General features: G+C 38.3%; 1 protein-coding gene across 1 annotated transcript in view; it reads left to right on the top strand.

Moving 5' to 3' along the window:
* The first annotated feature begins 1,433 nt into the window (after positions 1-1,433).
* PPP2R5C (protein phosphatase 2 regulatory subunit B'gamma) overlaps positions 1,434-13,579 on the top strand; it is an 84,480-nt gene continuing 72,334 nt past the window's right edge. The window contains exon 1 of the mRNA XM_026849534.1: positions 1,434-1,496. The gene's annotated coding sequence lies outside the window, so the exon portion shown is untranslated. The remainder of the gene's footprint in view (positions 1,497-13,579) is intronic.

The following is a 13,579-nucleotide window of genomic DNA, read 5'->3' as shown; positions in this document are numbered from 1 at the left end:
GAGCCGGGGATTGGGGAGGGGGCAGCTCCCGGTGGGGACTAGTCCAGGAAGGGGGGGCCGGTATCGTCTCGCCGGGCCGCGGGGGTACGCCCTGCCGAAGCGGGGGTGCGGAGCCCGCGGTGGGCGGGCGCGGAGTTGGGGGCAGCCGGAGGGAGGGAAGGGAGGGAGGGAGGCCGTGGTTTCGGCGTGCGGGGGAGTGCTGGAGGGAGGGGATGGGAAACGTGTCCTCAGCCGTGCTTGGCGGAAGGGTGAGCTGGGAGGGGGTGTCTCTTACTTTGGGGCCGGCCCGGGTGTGTTGGGGGAGCAGGAAGGGGTGTTTTTCATGGCGGCACGTCGGGGCTGGGGAGGGATCAGTCCCTACAACTGATTGCCCGGACCCTGTCCCGGGAAGTTTCCCTGCTGCGTGGCTCTGGCTGCAGTTGAAGTTCTGCTTGGGGGATTCACCATAAGCACTCAAGGAGCACTGATCGCCACTCGAAATATTTTCACCCCCTTTTCCTGGCAGTGGGAGAGGATCTAGCTTTGGCCTCGCTTTGCCTCGGTTTTCCCTGGCACTCCCAGGAGTGAATTGTCTGGCAGCCACGAAGGGGTCTTGCACAAGTAATGGGCACATAAAACTTAAAATCCAACAGAAAGCTAACTGGATTGCACTTTATTTTATGTGATAAGCAATTAGCCTTATGAATGGAAGTCAGAAACAGTGAAGTATACAGTCTGCCTCGTCCAGCTGCTGTCCCTCTAGACCTTTTCAGTTAGGTTGACTTACGCTTGTTTTTAGCTTTTCAACATAGTTTTAAAATTAGATGTAGCGAGGTTGGGTGTTGTGGTTTGTGGGGTTTTGTTTGTTTTAACTTTTTCCCAATAGCCTTGCCACCTTTGGTATTAAAAACATTCAAACTTTTCTTTACTTTTCTGAGAATAACAAATCTCAAAAATATGCTAAGTTAAGTACAATGCTGTGAGGGAGAAATCTGACTTGTGGGCCTGCTTCTAAGACTTTCTAGACCCTAGAACAGACAAAATAACGAGTTGTAAAATGCATACTGTACTGATACTAGTCTCAAAACTAAACTAACTATAAATATTCCTGAAACTAAAAACCAAAGACTGCAAGGGTGAGTTCTTAGACATGGTTCAAATCACATTCATTGTCCCTGCCTGCTTGCCTATATGAAAGCTTAGCTTGATATATTTTATGGGTGAATTTTGAGCCATAAATAAAATTCCAAAACCTTTCTGCAGATGAAAAATGTTTAAAGCAGCTTTCTAGAGACTGATGGTTCAGTATTAAGATCTTCCAATAAAACAGTATTGGTTTTGTCCTGTCAATGTTAATATTCTTAATGTCAAAAAACCCCTAATTTCTTGACTTGAAAATCTTATCCAGGTCTCTTTTCAAAGTAACTGAGACTGCAAACTTTTTTTTTAAGGAACCTGCAAAATCAGTCAAGAGTGGAAAAAGTGGCAAGGATGGACAAGATAACCAAGAACATGAGGTAAATATTACTAGAATACAGGGTTTTTTCCCAGGCAAATAAAGAGTATTTTAGTTTTTCTACATTTTTATAATTTTGATATGACATGTGGATTTGAGGGAAAGTGGCTGTTGAACTAGCCCTGGTATTTGACAAAAAATGTTTTGAAGGCTTAAGATGCTTTTGAGGAAGTTAATTTTATTTAGTTGAATTCTTGCTTGCTACAGTCTTAAATATTCATTTATTTCCTTTTTGATTGAGGTGTACATCTGTCTTATTTTCTAGACTTATCATGAGGTTTTGGGCTTGTCTTCTAGTTGCTGATTGCAGTTTTTATCATTCTCTGTAATTCCCAGAACTCTCTTCTCTCGAACTGTTTGCATGTCATTTAAGTGTCAGTAGCCTGTTACATTGTCAGGAGACCTTAAGCTTAATCAAAGGCTGCCAGTTGTTTTACTATGTGATTTCTTTTTATAGGTATACAATGGAGTGTTCAATTTTTGAACTGAATATTCTGTTGTTGATGCTGATTTTTTTTCCTTCTTTTTTCCTTTTGCATTGCTCTCTGTTTTGCCCACCAGCAAAGTGCAGTGACTTGAAAGGGGTCAATTAAGTCATTGTTCCCTCCCTTTCCCACATGAATCCAGAAACTCAGAATTAACAGATATGCTTCATTTGAAAATCCCCTGTTTAGGTGGATTCTGAAATTTCCTTTAGTACCAGCCTGAATGTAAAATGCTACATTGAAAGGCTTATGTATTTCAGCTTCTAAACTACATGTCTTGATACTGAAAGGTATGTTTAAGAACAAAACACTCATCCAGCTTTACCATTTTCCTTCCCTGAAATAACTGTTGGGGTAGGTGGGTGGGAATATTTACTGTACTCTGACGCACTTCAGTGAGTTCTCATTTGTTGTGCAGAAAGCTGCATGCTACTGTCATAAATTAATAAGATCGTTAAAACTTGTAAACTACTTGTAAAAGTAGTAATTTAGTGATTGAGTTTTGGTGGAGGGTACCTAGCTACTAGGAGGGATCTTAGCTACTAGGAAAGCTCATAAGATGTAATAAAGAATGTTTCAGTTTAGATAATGGTGTAGATGTATTTTATTGTGATATGTTCTGTCTTTATACTATATTGCTGTGATGTTAAAAATGAGTATTACTACTTGGCTGTAATTTTAGTTCTTGTGCAGTTGTAAGGCTCATCATTATTGGCATCTTTGCTTATTTTCTAAAGCTTCTGGATAACAAGCTGCTAAGACCAAAACTGATTTTCTTATTCCTTCTTCATACTTCAGGATGGAGTGTAAAGCTTCCATAGTTAGTCAGTGGAGAGCTTTAAACATTAACTGAAAACGTGTATGGAGTTTTGTTTGTAATTTCTGTGTTTCCAGATCAGGCTTTTTTTAACTTAAAATATGAGAGATGCATCTCAATAGGAGAACATGTTGTAGTGTTCATGCATTCTTCTTCGGTTGTCCTTCCAGGTAGAATTCCCAAGGAAAAGTGCAGTTTACTTACATTATCTATGATGCTTAACCATATGGAAGGCGACACAGAATGGGAAGGGGACTGGGAATGTGACTGGCACATACAGTATGATTGCCATTCCCAGTGGGCATTATTTAGTCTCCATACAATTTTGAACACCTCAGTGCTTGACTCATTAATTTAATTAATAGAGTAATTGCACACAAATAGTAATGTAGACTTTCATTCTAATGTGGCTGGATGTAATCATGATATGTGTTAGCTGGTGTTTATATGAGCTATTTGTTAACATAGTGAAGATTAGGAAATATAGAAATATTCTAGAACACACTGTTAAATACACTTTTAGGATTTTTTTTTTTTCTTTGAAGAAGGTTGTCTTCATGTTTCCTTGTATGTGTGTTTTAACATGGCTTTTTAAAAGTCCTTTTCTAGACTATGAGTAGATTTGGAAATATGCTGGTTCATTTAAATGTTTTTCTCAAAATGCATTTAATGCATATGCATTTAATGCAAATGAATTTAATGTAAATGGCAGACTGTAAAGACTAGAAGCTGCCTGCTATTCAGAGAACAGGGACAACACAAGCAGCAGCAGCCCACAAATACTTTATTTATAGACACTTTTATATCACTTAACTAAATTCATGATGCCTTGGACTTCTATAGATAAAAAAGTACAACAGATCCTAATATTTACAAAAATGAACAAGTGTTTTTCCTGTCTTGCAGTAAGGGAAATGAGATTTCAGTTGAGTGAAGCTGTGCAGCAAATTGAGAAAGTGATTGAAATGATTCCTCTTAGGCCAGGTCAGGATGCCCATGCTGGAAGCGGGTAAAAATTACTTAAGCTGATGCTTGTTTTGGTTTGAGAGTTACAGTAGTAGCCCATAAGCATGTACAGAAATACTGAAAAGTAGCTGTAGCACACAGGTGACCTGCTGAAGCAAATTCCTGTTCATTTAAAGCTCAAAGAATCCTGTTGTTGTGTTTGAAAGCATGGTCCATCTTGCCTATTTTCCTATCTCCAGAATTCCCCACCAAGCAGATGTTTAGGGGAGAGAATACAAGATGATGATTCTTGGACCTCTCTTAACTTGCTGTGTGGTCAACAGCTAATATTCAAGAAGAGAGATTCAGAAACAGGGTAGATGTACGGTCTTCCATCCTGGTATGCATTTCTTTAAAACACTATGTAGCTTAGAGAAGTGTTCTGTTAAATTGTTTTCATATTATTAGTGATTCAATTGACTTTTTTATATTGTCATTTTTGGATATTTTTTTGTGAGCATGTATGAGGTGAGGGCACCTTGTCGTTCTGTACCCTAATGCAGTTATTGTGGTTTCCATTTGCACATAACTGTTAACTTTTTGAACACTTAAGAGCTAACATGATTAAGCTCCCATCTAACTTTAGTACGCAGTTGGCTATGCCAACACTTGGTAACTTGTGGACATATTCCCTGTGACCTAACTGCCTCTGCAGAAGTTACTTGACTCATGGAGAAGCTTTGTTAGAGTTCTGTTTTATAACGGGGTGCAGAGGTCTCCTTTTGAGTTAAGGCAGTAGTTACTTAGGTCTGTCTAATTTCTTCAGAAAGAGGTGGTTCAATATAGCTAATGATTGTTGAGAAGCATTACCTTTTTCTATCTCTAGAAAAAGCCTATGCTTGTGAAAAGTTAAGTACAGCACTAACAGTGGTTTTCAAATAGAACCGCAAGGAAAGAAAGTTTAAAATTTTAACCCTATATACTCTTATTTCTGTCTGCTTTGCCTTTGGGAAGGTATGTACTAAAACTTGGACTTTTCACCAGTCACTGAAATAATCTAGGAGCACTTGGACAATTCACTGTTGTGGTTTACCAGCAGGACAGAAGGGTCAGAAGTAGCTGGTATCCTTTCATACAAGGCAGTAGTAGGTGACTTGGAGTGATAGCAGCTGCTAGTCTAGCTGGACTGGTTTAAGAAGGCATGAAGCTTCTAAATTTAAAATTGTATTTATTTTGAATCTAGGTGCCAAGTAGACTGTAGAACGGAAAGACTACTTTTGTTGGTTAAGGAAGTATTGGCTTGGTGACTTTCAACAAACAAGAACAGAAATTAACACTCTTTCTTTGATTTCTTCTGCCATGCAGAACAGCAAGCGGAAGACTAATGTGGTTTGAGGAGTGTGTGTGTGTGTGTATCATCTCACTGTTTCCATCAGCTGCCCTGGTTGGTTCTTTCTACTTTAGAGGTGTTTTTTTTGAATACAGATCAACCTGTAATAAAATACAAACTGCATTGGCCAGTTTTTTTGCTGTGCCAGAAATTGCTTAGTTTATTGACAGCATGTGCTGCTAATGTTGGACTATAATCACCGTTGAAATCAATTTTTAAAAAAAAGCTTTAAGTGTACTGATCCATGTGTCCTGCCACTATCTCACAGCCATCACTCTTCAGTAGGTTTATTAAACTTCCAGAGGTTTTTCTTCCCTGCTTTGTGAAGCCTGTTTTATTTAAAAGTTAATTTCTTAAGCTATTCAACATAGAGGTAATATTTTTAGAGAATGGTAATGAAATAACAGAAAACTCTCTTTAATGGGCCATCGTTAAAATACCCTCTCTGAAAGAACCTTGGGAGTTGACTATCCAGTTCTGTGATCACCTTTTGTATATTAGCACACAGTGGGGAAAGGCTATCAGTATTTTCATTACTTCTTTTACTGATTTCTGATTACATGTACACATATGATTGCCACTTTCCTTTAAAGTAATAAATTAAGAAAGCAATAAGGAGTAGAAGTGACATTGATGGTTTTATGTGGGTTTCCTAGCAGAGATCATCTGTAGAAGTATCCTAATGTTAAAAGGAAAACTAGGAATAGACAAAAGCAATAAATCCAGCATTTTTTGTGTTAACAGGTTCCTGTGATCAGTAGCAGCAAGTTATTTAGAAAGTTCACTCCATATTTTCTATATACTGGTGCTTATTTTTCTCATGTTTCCTGTTTGTGATTTTCATTGCAATGCTAAAGTGCTGTACCAGTTGTTAGTAACCCTGATAAACAAACATACCTGATCTGATCTTGAAGATGGCATATGGAGACTGTTATACAGTGGTAAGCTTGTGCCTAGATTTTTCTACCTCAGAAGTTATATTTGAAAGTCTTAGCATAGGTAAGTACTTACTGGGCAACTCATAAGGGACTACAGGAGAGGAGCTTGAGGTTTGGGGGTCGAGAAAGGAAGAATTAACTTTCCAAAAGTTCTGGGGTTGGTTTTGTCCTCTTGTTCACATGCATGAGGACTAGGACTGCTCCTAAATGATTTCTGAAGATATCTTCTTGGCACAGAACATTCTTTCAATCATCTGAGATTATCCTGTTTTAATTGTTTAGTATGCTAATTAGTACTTGCATGTGATTCAGTGTATATATATTTATTGTCACTTTTATAAAGCAGCTGTCATTTAAGCTCTTTTCCATTATTACTGTTAGATGGGCAATCTCAGTTACTTAGTGGAACGGCATTTTTGAATGCATTGAGTTCAGCATCTTTGAGGTATAAGATTCTTCTGTATTTGTTGTTCTTCATAGAAGCAGATGTCTTTTACAGAGAGGTATATTTAGCATACATGGGATTCATCTCTTTTAATGAATGCCTGAAGTTAAGTATTTATTTATAACATAAAACAGTGTTTTAAGCATTTTGATAGTACTCCCTACCATACTATTAGTTTAATGCCGATTTTATAGCTGTCTAGATCAGGAATGGTTGATAACCTGTAATAAAGTATTCCCAACCCCCCCAAGTTATACCCCAATAAGCTATGTTTGTCTGGTGTGTACAGCACATAACAAATCTAGCTGTTTCTTCTGTATGTATTTGGTAATATGTCCCAGCTGGACTGACAGGTGGAATAGCCAGTGTTTTCATGAGTCAGTCCTATGCAGTAGATAAAATTGATTTGGAAATTGGTTGTCTTTAATTTGGAAGAAGAGAGATGCTCATTTTATGAAATAAATTTGAAATTTTGAATGACTTGTCCTCTCAAGTTTGAATTGCAGAAGTGCTATAAATGGATAGGGTTAGACCTTCTGTTTTCTGAAGCTTTCTAGGACTATTCGTTTGGGATTTTATTTCTAACATTAGCAAAACAGGACTTTAAACAAAAACAAAATCAGGATGGATTTTTCTCTTGTATGAGCTATGTAAATAAAGTCTGTTGGCTTTAGCAGCTTTTTGTGTCTACACTGGTGTGCCAACTTCTTTAAATAAAAAATAAATTGTAAACTAATTTTTGTTCATGGCTTGCAGTTCTGATTTTCTTTCCTAGTGATTTTTTTGTAATAGGTTGATATAATAATTGAAAAATACTTAAGTGTAGCAAGTAAATACAGCCTTAGTACTAAGTGAGGTGCTATTTGCTGACTAGAATGATGCACTATGTGTTACTCTTAAAGCAGCTATGCAATTTTTTCTTCCCACTTCTGCAATTTCCTATTTCCAGTTTTTATTGACATCTTGTATTTTTGGTTTTGGGAATTGGAATTTCCTTCTGCATCTAAAGCATATATACCTTAATAGTGAATAGCGAAGGAGGTTACCTTAACAGTGCTGCTTGTGTAGCTTTTTTATATTATGCTTTTAAAACTAATGGAATTGATTAAAGAAGTGTACCAAAACACTGCTGTATACAAGTATTTTGTTACGTAAAAGGAGATGCTTCTGAAAACAGGATCCTGTGCCCTTCTAGTTCTTACACAAGGCTAACAACTACTTGTGTAACACATGATGTGTGAGGTCTTTGGTTTGTGGTTTGTTTCAGTGTTTGATATCCTCTGCTTCCTAATCATGCTTTTCAACTCTCTGAATCCTTCCTGAGTGGAAACACAGCAATGAAGGCAAAGGCTGTTCTAATCAGGAGCAAGGTAGCCTTCAAAAATGGGTATCAGCAGTTTGTAAACTGAAAACACATTTTTCACCCTTTGTTTCAAATGTTTTTTCTTCCGTTTTTTCATAAGACTTAAGGCCTATCACTCTTTAAACTTTGAGAGTATTCAGGTGTTCATTAACCCATATGTGTAGTACAGAATTATTAATATAGTTATCCCATAGAGAATACAGATAGTAAGAAAAAACAGGTAGCTATTGAATCCACCCATATGTTCACAGATTTAACAAACATTTGCTCTTGTTTGCTTATTTTTCCCTCAATTTCATTTGAAGCCATAATAAATTTGTAAATTTGTAATTGTACAGATGGGATGCTAGGCTTTGGTTTTTTGTTTGTCTGTTTACCCCTGCATGCCCCCCAGCTTTGGGGGCCAATTAAAAAAATTATAGAAAAAAAATCCCGCCCCATTCCTGAATATATACTTAAATACTTAATGACAAATATTATAATTTGTTATATCTTTGTAGTGATTATAATTTAATATGCTTCCTCATCACGGTTCAGTTTATCAGTCTGGAGTACTGAAAAGTAAGCTTTTCTAGTGACACTTAAAATAAAAGCATGAGAGCCAAAGATGAAATGATTTGGTGTAACAGTTCTTTAGAAGTGGTCAAGGTTGTTATTAATATACTACTAAAATGCCCAGGAACCTTGTCATGGACTGTAACTCTCTATATATAGCATTTAATACAAATATAAAATTGGTGAGCAGGGGGCAAAGCAAAAAAGATTTCAGTATGAGTATGTGAAGTGAGAAACTATTATGAATGGATCAGGGAGCACAAGAATACAGACATTATGGGTAAAGCCATGTCTGCAGTAGCCTTAGCTCATCAGTAGCTTTATATAATTAAAATTTACAGTAAAATATAGGAGTTGGGGCTTAAAGCAAGTGAGATGCGTGCGTGTGTGTGTGTGTGTGTGTGTTCCTTCAAGTGTGGGAACCTTACATATATGTGTATGTGTGTATATATGTATATAAAAAGAAGCACAAAGTAGTTTGGGGTTTTTTGAAAGTAAAAGGGTGGTTCAGGCTGATCAAAGAGAAATTACAAATGAAAATCAAGAACTTAAAGTAATTTAAGACAGGCCATCATTTATTCAGATTCTTCATCTCTATTTATATAAAGTTTTGAAAGAATACTTAGGACTTTATCTGGTTTAAATCATATTTAATTAGCTAACTGATGGTTGCAGCTAACAAATTTTACTTTTCTGGGGGCATTTGTTTCTTTGAAGTTTTGTTACAGAAGATGCATTAAGAAATAAATGTTGCTCTGATGCCTGTGTTTGTGAAGTACCATTTTACAGTCTGAGCTTGGGGACTCTATCATCTTTGCCAATAGTCTACAACCTCAGGCTGCAGATATGATCTCTGACTTAAATCAAATGTCAGTTTATTCCTGGAGTAAACTAGTTAAAATTAAGTTTAAAAGGAGCAGGTGGAAACCAAGCCTTATGCTACTAATACTTAACTATGAATGTAAAATTACAGTGCAAGAATGTCAAGGATGCAGTACACTGAGACTTCTTTGGCAGTTGTCAGGATTGGCTTGATGTGTTGCAAGTTGAGTGTGTTGCACAAAGCTGTGGTGATAGAATTATTCAGAAGATAAAATTTGAGCTCTGTATGTAAGCAGCTAACAGGAAATACAAGCAATGCTTTGTGTTGTGAAAAATAAACACTAGCAAGAAAAGCGGAAGAGCTGCAGCAAGTTGTAGATCAGTCTTCTAAAATAGTCTGTGACTAAAGCTTGACATGGGCACCCATCTGCAGCAAAGAGAGCCAGATGACCGTCAGTGCTTATAGGCAACTTCCCAGTCACTGATGCAATTCAACAAACTTCATGTTGTCTCTGACAAAACACTAATGGAACTCCGTAATTAGACATGAAGGATAGGCAGCTGTAGCATTGCTATATGTAAATACAAAACCACACTTGCTAAACAAGTACCACAATGTAAGTCAGTGAGTGCCGTTTAGTGTGCTAAAATATATAAACTTTGTCATCGCTACCCTGTTGAAAAGTTAATCTTTTTGTTTCTTGTTATAATAACATGGATCCTCAAAGCTTTAGGATGCTGCTCTTGCTGTCTTACCAAATAAAAACATAGTAAGTTATGCTGAAACTATCACTGGACTATCCAGTGTATCTCAACCACTGAGACACTCTTTAATGATAATAATATACTTGCTAGAAAGGCAGCTGCAAATACAGTTCTAACAGGCCAATCCAGGTATCATTTTGTTGAGGAAAACGAATAGAAATCTAAATTGCAGTGAAACCAACCAAAGTTTTCAGCACCTTAAGCTGCATCTCCAGAGGCTCTTCCATAAGTTGTCTGTCCAGACAATCTTGTGGTAGTGAAACTAGTGAACAGTAATGGCATAGTAGCAAGAATATTCAACAAAGCAAAAAGCTCAGAACCATTTGCCGTCCAAAACGGTGGCCAGCAAGCATGTTTTTTCCCTGCTGTTTTTAACTGCGTTGTTTATGGGCCAGTGCCCCTTTTTACGTATTCAGATGATGAAGAATTCATATCAGGCTTTGTATAGTTTGCAGTGAGTCTCTGTCGATTGAAAATACTGATGTTAAAAATTGTAGCTAGTTGCTTCATAATAAACTCCTTACCAGTTATTGGGCACTACTTGCATGAACTAGAATTACTGTAACCTCTATAGCTCTGTCAGGCCATATGTTTAAGACCACAATAACTAGAGGTTATTCTGATGTCCTGTTGGATGGCATGTTGATCTGGATGTAACAACATGGCATTGAAATCAGCTGACAAATATTGCCCTCCTGGTAGCGTGCCGTCTTGAGCAACTTGCTTTGGTCCCAACTGCTAATCTAACACCACCAGCCCACCTCCTGCAGGTATGCTTTGGATATATTTACCAGATTGATGACTACTGATATGACAGATATGATCTGTCCTTATTCCCATCCCCAAAGCAGTAAATGAAGATCTGTAAAGGGGAGAGCTCAGTGGCAGTGTTCAAGATTCCTGGAGCGTTCAGAGATTTTCACACTACTTTGAGGTTACTGCAGAGGGAAAGAAACTGCATGGAAGGCTCTTAACTACCCATTTTGACTCCTTGATCTTTGATTTCAGTTCTCATCTCAAGAGATCAAATTAAGTTCAACTTCTCACTAATTACATTGATTATGTATTAAACCTCAACCTCTTAGCCAAATTATTTTGATTACATACTGGGCCCTTGTAAGTTTTGAAAAGGAAATTGTAAATGTCCCTTTCATGTTTTCTCATGTTCTTTGTTAAGTTTCAGTAAATTGTTTTTCAGTTAAATTGTAAGTATAGATATAATCCAGAATGCTTTCACAGCCCCTTCAGAGGCTGCCTTGGCAAGAAATTAGCTCTTCTGGGTGCTGTAGATCAGACCTCTACTTATCTTACTGAAAAATAAGTCCATGGAGGCTACTTACTATAACAAAAGGAAAGGAAGGATGGGATTAATTCTGCATTAATATAAGCATTCTTCCTCTGTTCTCAGGTTCAGACTAATGAGTCTCATTAAAGGTGTTGCGTGATTTTTGCTCTGTGTACCTGTGTTTCACAGGGAGTCTTAATTGTGTTAATTGGTACAAGGTTCACCTACCCTGATTTTGTAGTCTGGAGTTCTGTTCTTGCTGGTATGTGGCTTGCTGCTGCCATCCTGGGATGGTGTGCACACTGATACAAACTTCAGTTTGGAGTTACAGTCATCAAAGGGAAGAAATTTGTGGATTGGTGTTAGACTCATCTGTGTCAAAACACAGCATACAGGGTGCTGCCTAGCACCATGTTTTCTTCAGGAAGAGAGAAGGAATCTCTGTTGCCTTGTACATGAGAGCTGATCTGATTTTTGTCACTACTAAGCCATCCAGATTTTTTTAATCTTGAATGATAGATGTATTTGGCACTGGTGAGGCCACACCTCGATTCCTGTGTTCAGTTTTGGGCCCCTCACTACAAAAAGGACATTGAATGACTTGAGCGTGTCCAAAGAAGGGCAATGGAGCTGGTGCAGGGTCTGGAGCACATGTCGTACGAGGAGTGGCTGAGGGAACTGGGGGGGTTTAGTCTGGAGGAGGCTGAGGGGAGACCTCATCACCCTCTAATGCTACCTGAAAGGAGGGTGCAGAGAGCTGGGGATGAGCCTCTTCAACCAAGTAATAAGTGATAGGACAAGAGGGAATGGCCTCAAGTTGCACCAGGGAAGGTTTAGACTAGATACTAGGAAGCATTTCGTTACAGAATGGGTTGTTTTGTTAGGCATTGGAATGGGCTGCCCAGGGGGGTGGTGGAGTCCCCATCCCTGGAGGTGTTGACATAGCGCTGTCAGGCTGACATAGTCGGGTTGACATAGCGCTGAGGGATATAGTGTAGTTGGGAACTATCAGTGTTAGGTTAACGATTGGACTAGATGATCTTTAAGGTCCTTTCCAACCTAGATGATTCTATGATGCACCCACGCAATTTTATTGTCATTTTCAAATTCTCACCCTGCTCTGATCAGTTTGAGAAAGCAGTATGAAAGCTTGCTATGTCGTTACAGAGTTGACCCCACTCTAGGGTTGGCTTGGCTAGGCTCTTGATTTTGTAGACCAGGAGGCTTTGTGTGCTTTGTTCTAATTCAGGTATTAGTGAGTGTGCCTTGAAAGGTAAGGTCAGACAGAGTTCTTCTGATTGCACATGTTTGAGCAAGGTAGTTTGAATACCATTTTGGGGGGGGACTGTGAGAAAGGGTCTTCTGAAAGACTTGTAGACATACACGAGATGCAGGGTGGACCCTTCTTCCGGATCCCAGTGGTCTCTCTTTTACACCTTAGATGGCCAAAAGTAGAAGTTGCCATGTGGGCTTTTGACCATTAGTTTAATTTAAAAACTGGCTGTAATTGTAGATGTGCTTGTGTTCCTTTGTCAAGAACTTAGTGTTGTGCTCTGATCTGTACTTGCCTGTGTATGAATCAGGGGGGTGAAGGATTCAACTTAGCTCAAAACAGTGATGTTAAGGAATGTACCACATCTTTCTTTGATGCAGGAAGACTCAAAGGAAGAAGAGGTACAAGGACTATCTAACTGTTGTGACTGGCAAGAAGCCTCCTTTTCTCCTCCCTGCCTTTCACTCTCTTGAATTCATTTTAAGCTTATTCAAGGGCACTGAGAACATAAATTCTACTTTTTTAATTGCTGAAAGCAGAAGTTAAAAGCCAGAATCACACTGTTCCTGGTTGTCTTAATGTTCATAGAAGTATGTAAACCTCTAGCTTTTAAAAACTAAATTAATCAGAAAACCTGAGGGTTGTGTTTTAATGATGATCCAAATAAAGACATTCTCAATCTGACATTTTTTCAGAGGAATTTGTACACATTTTTAGGAGGTTATCAGCACTTTTGGAATTGAACATGTCAGGGTTTGTAAACATTTTGGTAGGAGGAAGTTGTTCAACAGAACAAGGGTAAGAATAGGTATTTCCCATTCTAATCACAGGAAGAGAATTGTTAAAAATATATCTGTATTTTGACTTACGGTGTTAGATAAGGTGAATTGTTCACTGATGTAGCAGAATGTCCATCAGTTATTCTCAGGAATTGCAGTTTCTGAAGTATTTTGGTTTGTTACTGGGAGGAGGAAGCTGAGCTCTTTTATCTGAACTGATGA

Source organism: Athene cunicularia (assembly GCF_003259725.1).
Source record: "Athene cunicularia isolate RWA chromosome 5 unlocalized genomic scaffold, athCun1 chr5_part1, whole genome shotgun sequence".
NCBI classification, from domain to species: Eukaryota; Metazoa; Chordata; class Aves; order Strigiformes; family Strigidae; genus Athene; species Athene cunicularia.
The sequence above is the reverse complement of the archived record's forward strand: the minus strand, read 5'-3'. Positions and strand labels throughout refer to the sequence as shown.